The following is an 8,112-nucleotide window of genomic DNA, read 5'->3' as shown; positions in this document are numbered from 1 at the left end:
TCCAAAACAAAGCCAAGCTTCAGCCAAATGGTTAAAAGTTTTTTTCAGGATCCAGGCTGGAGAGTTTTTGTAGTTGCTGCTGGAATGAGGACTTGAGACAGCAAAAGAGACTCACTAGATTAAATTGAGTAAAGGAAGTTAGAAGCTGGTGTCCGGGAGAGTGCACACACTGGAAAGTTCACTTACATCTGATTTGAAACAGTTAAGTTGCTTAGCAATATCCAAATCAGAACCAATCAAAATAAATGTCTGATTAAATGGTCACCCGGTTCTAATGGAGGTCAATACTAGTGCAGCCAGTTCAGAGATTGCTGAACTAGTCTTTAACTGAATTCCTTCTGGATTCCAATCTGTAAGTTTGCCAGTTGACCAGGAAGCAATTCCATGATTCTGCAAGGTCCACCCAGTGCTATTTGTCTTAGAGACAAAAGTGGAGGCCGAAATCAGGAAGTTGGAAAGTGAAGGCTTCATCAAACCAGTGTGGTGTGAGGAATGGACAGCACCTGTCATACCAATTGGGAGCCCAATGGGCTAGTTCCCCTTTGTGTGGATTTTAAATTAATGATAAACTGCTTCTCACAGCTGGATAAATACCCAGTCCCTCACAGAGAGGATTTATACACAGAGCTGGCAGGGGGAGCTGTCCTTCAGGAAGCTGGACATGAGCCATGTGTCCATGCAATCCATCAGGGTTTGTATAAATATCCCAGACTGTCATCTGGGGTATTGTCAGCCTGTGCAAGTTTTCAGCAGATGATGGAGAACATTTTATAAGGTGTACCCCAGGTCACCATTTATCTAGGTAACAAGGAAGATCAGTTAGGAGCATTTAGAGAACTTGGACATAGCCCTTAGGTGTTTGTCCCAGGCGAGTGTATGCCTTAGAAGGGAAAAATGTGTATTCCAGGCCCCACAAGTGGCCTACTTGTGTGACAGAATCAACAAGACCAGGTTATACCGGTGGAAGATAAACTGAGGGCGACCAAAGGTGCCCCAGTTCCCACATCAGTACAACAGTTTAGATTGTCCTCGAGCTGGTGAATTATTGCGGAAAGTTCACACATAACCTGGCCTCTATCCTGGCACCTTTGCATCACCTCCTAAAAAAGGGGTCAGCCTTAGAAATGGTCACGTAGCCAAGCTATAGCTTTCAGGGAAGAGAAGAAACAGTTATCATCCTCGAAGGTGTTGGCACATTATGATTCCAAGTGAGATCTGGTATTGATATGCGGTGCCTCTGCATGTGGCATCAGGGTAGTATTGGTTCATAGGTGGCCCAATAGAGAGGAACACCCAATAGTGTATGCATCCAGGACTTTGGCTAATGCAGGGTGTAAATATGTTCAGATAGAGAAGGAAGGTTTGGCGGTCATACTTAGAGTCAGGAAGATCCAACAATTTACTAATGTAGATTTGTAACAATAATGGACACAAACCCCTGCTAGGTCTATTTAAGAGGACATGGCCGTATCACCCATAGCTTCAGACCAAATTCTATGGTTGGTCCTAATACTAAGTCATAACAAGTTGGAACATTGTCCAACAGGCAAAGTAGCAAATGCTGATACATTGAGCTGCCTCTCACTGGCAGATACACCACCGATGGTATGGCCACTGGAAGAATCTGTAATGGTTCACATTTTCTGGACACACTTCCAGTCACAGCTGACAATATCAGACTTCGGAAGCAGAAAGTTCCAATCCTGGACAAATTGAAGCAGCTGGTGGTGATGGAGAAACCAAAGGGCGGTCAAAACCAGAATTGAAACCTTTCTGGACCCGAAGAAATTAGATCACATGTTATTATGGAGAGCAAGAGGGATTGTCCTGAGCAAAGGTGTCACCACATACTGGCTGAACTCCACCGGGGGTGGGGAGGAGGGAGGCTCCAGGGGTTTCCAAAATGAAGATCTTGGTGAGATGTTATGTCTGGTGGCTAGGATTGGATGGAGACATAGCTGCATTGGTGGGGGCAATACCCAGAGTGCCAGCAAGGTCAAACGTTGCCACCAGCTGCTCCCCCACATTCGTTGGAATGGTTGGGTAAACCCTAGACTCAGTTACACATTGACTGTGCAGGCCCTTTCATGGGCTCAATGTTCTTAATCACTGTGGACGCCCACTCAAAGTGGCTGGACATGTACGAGTTCATTCGTCAAACATGGGCTCAGCGATAGAAAACCTGCACGCAATTTTTGCAATACACATGCTCCCGGAATTGTTGGTCATGGATAACAGGCCATCATTTACCAGCAGAGAATTTGAATATTTCCTAAACTCAAATGGTATTCAACATATAAGGACAGCTCTATACCATCCATCATCCAATGGTCTGGCACAAAGAGCAGTCCAAACTTTGAAGGACGGCTTAAAGAAACAGCCTACAGCTTCACTCAATACCAAACCATCCCGGTTCCTGTTTGATTATAGGGCCACCCTTCAAGCAACAACAGGGACAGCTCCAGCAGAGTTACTAATGGGGAGAAGACTCCACTCCAGGTTAAATCTGATCTTCCCGGCCTTGGCTGGGGAGGTGAGTGAAACAGCATCAGGAACACCAATGCTGGACACACAACTCTGTTAAGTGAGGGAGATAGTTTACTTCAGGGGACAAAGTTTGTTATCAGAACCATAGGAATGGCCCTGCATGGATTGAGGCATGGTCAATGTGAGGTCATGTGCAGTGGCATACAAGGTTCGGGTAGGTCCTGAACTAGAACACGGACCATATGAAAGCTGCAAACTTGCAACAGTGTGAATTCAAACTGTGACCAGTTCCTTGACAGTCTTTCTGACTGTTTGAGAACCTGTGGGCCCTCCCTCTCAGTCAAGTGCTGAATATACCTCAGATTCTAAAATTGACACAGTGGACATCACCGCTTTGATGCCTTTACTGCCAGAAGAGGAGAATGAATTTCTTCCGAGACACTCCAGGCAGAAAAGGCAAGCTATGGTCTGGTACATACCAGCCACATCCGAGGCAGGGTTGGAGGAACCCGATCCAGTGCCAAAACACCCGCAGGAGGTGCTACAGTAATAGGACAAGCCTATATCCTCCGACTCAGTGTGGGGGATTCAGTGATTGTAGTGAGATCAGCCAGGGGACTTCATAGAATATGAGTTTCCTGATTGGGCCACATTAACAGCCCCAATCAGGGAGCCCTGACTGACAGATACAAACAGGAGCATCAGAGATTCTGTTCACTCTGAGAGCTGGCTCTGAGAGAGCTGGGTCAGTGTCAAGGACTCTCCATGTGTAGATAAAGGGTGACTTGGTGACGGGATACCAGCCTGTGTGGAATTATTTCAGACTGAAACAGGAAAAGGGCTGTTTTAAAAACCAAGGACTGAGAAAAGATTACTGCATTTTTTTTAAAAAGCATATCACTTGCAGCTCATTATGAATATTTTTTTACACTGATGTTTGTTCAAGCAGTGGAGGAAGTTACTGCAGCCAAGAACAGACCAGCAACAGGTAGCTGATTGGTCTGTGGATTGGTGACCAGTTGTCTGTGACAAAGGCCTTCTGCCTGACAACAACGATGTGATAGGCTCCCTAGTTGCTGAACAGCTTGTGGATATGAATGTTTTGTCAGTAACTATCAGACCTCGCGAGGGGAAAGAGCTATTTCTGCTCTTGCAATTGAAAACACATCAAGCTAAAAGATAGTCAGTTTATTTCCATATACCATTTGCTGTAAGCTGTGACTCTTAATCAGCAAAACAGAGATTTTATACATGTGAGCCAGTCACTCTGTACCTTCTGCACGCAAGTGAAAGAGAAGAAAACTCAAGGATCAGCATGCCCTGACAAACCAAGAAGTTCATCTCAGTAAACCCTATAAACAGGGACCAATGAACTACTTTCCCCGTCTTTTCCTCCATCTATAACACCCACTTGTTTTTGTGTCTCTATCTGCATGTGTGTGCAAGGGGAAGTTTAAAAGGGGGTTAGGGTTTTAACTAGTAGTGTTAAATGTCCATGTGTAATAATCATTTACCTGTAGTTAAAATCTACTAATTTTTAATAATTGTCATCCTTCTGTGGAAAATATGCTTGTGAAAAATGTAAGTGTTCCTTCTGCAAGAGGCTTGTAAAAATAATAAATTTTGTGCAAAGTATAAGGCTCAGTACTGCAGAAACCACAATCAGAGGCCATAAGGCTCAGTGTGGACCATCGGGAATGGAATGTTGCCTTAGCAAACACGTACACGAAACCACAAACAGGGTCATAAGGCTCAGTGTGGGGGAGAAGTGTTGAGCTAGCAAGCATGCACACAGTTTGCAGCAACAAGGGATGCACGCTAACAAAAGACCACAAAACAGCCAAGCTAACATCTGCACTTTGTCACGTGTAAGGCCAAATAAAGGCAAGAAATAAACAAGAGTATGGGGTGACAGGCTTAGAATAGTGGGAGAAGTAAACAGAGGAGGAGTGAAGTGGGTTGGCTTATAATAGGTTTGATGCTTTGCATGGTAAACCAATAAGCTAAAAGAGGAGTACCGAGAGACTTAGCTGAACTGTATAACTTGCGATGTAACATGTTAATTGGGGTGCCTACTTGTCACCCATTCTTATAAGAATGTTGTAATAAATACCTGCTTCGGAATTTGACTGCGACTGAAATTATTGAAGAGTGAGAGCCATTTCTCACACTTCTTATTGCAGAAATCTGGTCAGTATTTTCTGTCAACCTGGGACCAATGGGCAGGAAAGTTGAGTAATTTTATATACTTCCATAAAATCTTTCAACTTTGTGATGATTCTGAGAATAGTGGAGCTTGATTTCTCGTGTGTTTCCCAGGGAGGTGTGATAGGATAATGAAGAACAGCCAACTCATGGATTATGAAGAGAACAGTGACCTCTGAAAAATTAGGATGCTGACCAATAAGAATGTATGAACTATAGAATATATTGGAGTAGTGATATGTTGTTTATGTAGTTTTCCAGAGAATTGGGTTTGTTATCCCGTCATAATAGTTTAAGAATTTGAATTCTGGAAAGGAAATTGATATCAATCAAAGCATCCACAAAGCTGTAAGATTGTTGTTAAAAAATCCAATGGGTTCACTCATGGTTGAAACTTTATTGCTGGAACAGCACAGCAGGTCAGGCAGCATTCAGGGAACAGGAGATTCGACGTTTCGGGCACAGGCCCTTCTTCACTCATGGCCTTTGGTAATGGAAATTGACAGGCATTATTCGGATTGCCCAATACGTGACTCCAGTCACGCACTACTGTGGTTGATTTTAAGTGGTCTAGCAAGACATTAGGATGGGCAATAATTGCCCCAGTGATACTTAAATGCCAAGAATGTTTATACAATGAGAATATTATGTCTGAATAGCCCTTGGCATTTCAATCATTACGCTAAAAGCATGGTAATTCAAAACATAGTAGGCCATATTTATATTGAATAGAGTACAAGTAAATTTTGTTTTAATAATATAGAACAATTGCAAAACTACCAATTAAAGTTAATGGAGATAAATCATAATGATTTCTCATTCATAATGAAAAACAATTTTAAGTAGCAAAGCCAATATTGTAGCCTCTGGTGCCGTCAATATAACTATAATCCTCTTTATATTGAACTAGTTGCTGTCAGGCAGATAAGTCAGGAAGATCCTGCCTGGTTTTATGTTACACAATTTTTATTCAGAAGAACCAGTGTTGGAAATGATGACTGACCTTCCCTGATCTACCCACATGCTGAAATGATGACTGACCTTCCCTGATCTACCCACATGCTGAAATGATGACTGACCTTCCCTGATCTACCCACATGCTGAAATTGAATTACATGAGGTACAATTAGCAAACAGTTCATGACCTTGTCTGTAAGGATTAGATTCATGGACTGCAGCAGTTCAAGAGGGCAGCTCACTACCAACTTCTGAAGAGCAATGAGGGATGACCAATAAATGCTGGCCCAGCTAGTGAAGCCCAAATTCCTAAAGTATTCTTGAAAAGAGCCTAAATATGTTGTAATTATAGGTTCCAGTTTCAATTTGACTAAAAATGAATACATCTGAAATACACTCATTGATCAAACTGTCCTTTAAAATGCTAAGAATCGGTCTTTCAGATGAAATGTTAAGCCAAGATCCTGTCTTCCACCTCACACATGGATGCAAATAGTCCCATGACATTACATTCAAGCGTTCATGTGTGGAATGAACTTCCAGAGGAAATGGTGGTTGCAGCTACAGTTACAATGTTTAAAAGACATTTAGATAAGTACATGAAGAAGAAATGTATGGAAGGTTAGGGGCCAAGCGCTGGCAGATAGGACTCGTTTAGTTTGGGATTATGGTGGACATGGGCTGGATGGACTGAAGGGTCTGTTTCCATGCTATATGACTCTATGACACTAAGACCTCTTCCTGGTCTCCTCCCTGGTTAGCCAACACAGTCAAACTGAGTTGGAGAGATTCAATGATGAAGAGAGATTGGACATATTTGGGGTTGTTGTCCTCAGAGAAGAAGAGATTGAGAGATTGAAATATATAAAATGATGAGGAGCATAGATAGGGCAGACAGGAAGAAATCTTTCCAGTTGGTGGAGGGATCAATCACCAAGGACATAGATTTAAGGCAAGGGGCAGAAGGTTTCGAGGGGATGTGAGGAAAAATGGTGGGAATCTGGAATTCACTGTCTGCAAAGGGTGGGAGAGGCAGAAACTCTCATCACATTCAAGAAGTATTTAGGGATGCATGTTTGATGCTAAGGATTACAAGGCTTTGGGCCAAGTGTTGGAAAGTGGGACTAGAATGGGGTGCTTGTTTTTGGCCAGCACAGGCCTGATGGGTAAAGGGCCTTTTTCTGTGCTGTAGACCTCTGTCACTCCATGACTCTATCTGACCATTTATCGCATTAAATTTTGAAATCCTGATGTGTTCAAACTGATTTTGTTATAACAGTAATGATATTTAGAGAGTTCTTAGCTAGCTATAATGCACGCTGGGAAGCCTCGATACAAGGAGCAGCACGAATGAAAACAAATTTTTGTTAAGCCATTTTCAAGATCAACAGTCGACAATGTCTAGACTGGTTACCAGTCAAAATCTATCCTTTGATTGGCTGCTACCCTCCAAACTTTATATTGTTTCACTGTAACCCTTTTTATTGTCTATTTTATTATTGTTTCCTTAACATTCTCCTCTAGTTCCTGCCAAGTTTGAAATGTGTTCTTTTTCAAGATGGACCCTCTTTGTATTGAGACTGGGCTAAAATCCAGGCTCATCTCAGTCTCCTTTTCTAGGTCACTTTAGTCTCTTAGGACCTCTAAAGCAACACCTCCTTCAACTTCTCTCCCCTCCTCAATAAAAAGAATCATTAAAACCAAGTTTATAGTATATGCACTATATACTATATAGTATATGCACTTTTGAATGTTCCTGTCTTTTCTCTACAGCTTAACGTGAGGTTATTATGTGGATAAAAGTGAGGTTACCCACTTTGGTAGCAACAACAGGAAGATGGATTATTATCTGAATGGTGATGGATTGGGAAAAGAGGAGGTCAACAAGACCTCGATGTTCTTGTCAGTAGCCATGAAGTAGCATACTTTCTAAAGGGCACCAATTTAAGAATGTGATGAAGAGGACTTTCTTCTCTCAGAGGGTTGTGAGTTTTTGGAACTCCTTGTCACCGAAAGCTATAGGGGTAGAGTCCTTGTGTATATTCAAGGCTGAGGTGGAGATATTCTTGATCAGTAAAGTCATAGAGTCAGAGAATCATAGAACCATACAGCACAGAAACAAGCCTTTTGGTCCAGCTTGTCCATGACAACCAACCTTCCCAAACTAAACTAGTCCCATTTACCTGTGTTTTCTCTGTATCCCTCGAAACCCTTCCTATTCCTGTACCTGTCCAAATGACTTTTAAACGTTCTAACTGTATCTGTATCCACCACTTCCTCTGGCATCACGAACCACTCTCTATGTGAAAAAGTTGTCCTTCATGTCCCTTTTAATCTATCCCTCTCACCTTAAAATATTTGCCCTCTAATTTTAGACTCTCCCTCCCTTGGGAAAAGACCTTTGATATTCACCTTATCTATGGCCTGCATGACTTTATAAACCTCCATACAGTCACCTCTCAA

Source organism: Chiloscyllium plagiosum, unplaced genomic scaffold (genome assembly GCF_037043375.1).
Source record: "Chiloscyllium plagiosum isolate Xiang-an unplaced genomic scaffold, Cpla_swu_hap1 HiC_scaffold_10, whole genome shotgun sequence".
Lineage (NCBI taxonomy): Eukaryota > Metazoa > Chordata > Chondrichthyes > Orectolobiformes > Hemiscylliidae > Chiloscyllium > Chiloscyllium plagiosum.
This window is presented reverse-complemented; position numbering follows the sequence as displayed.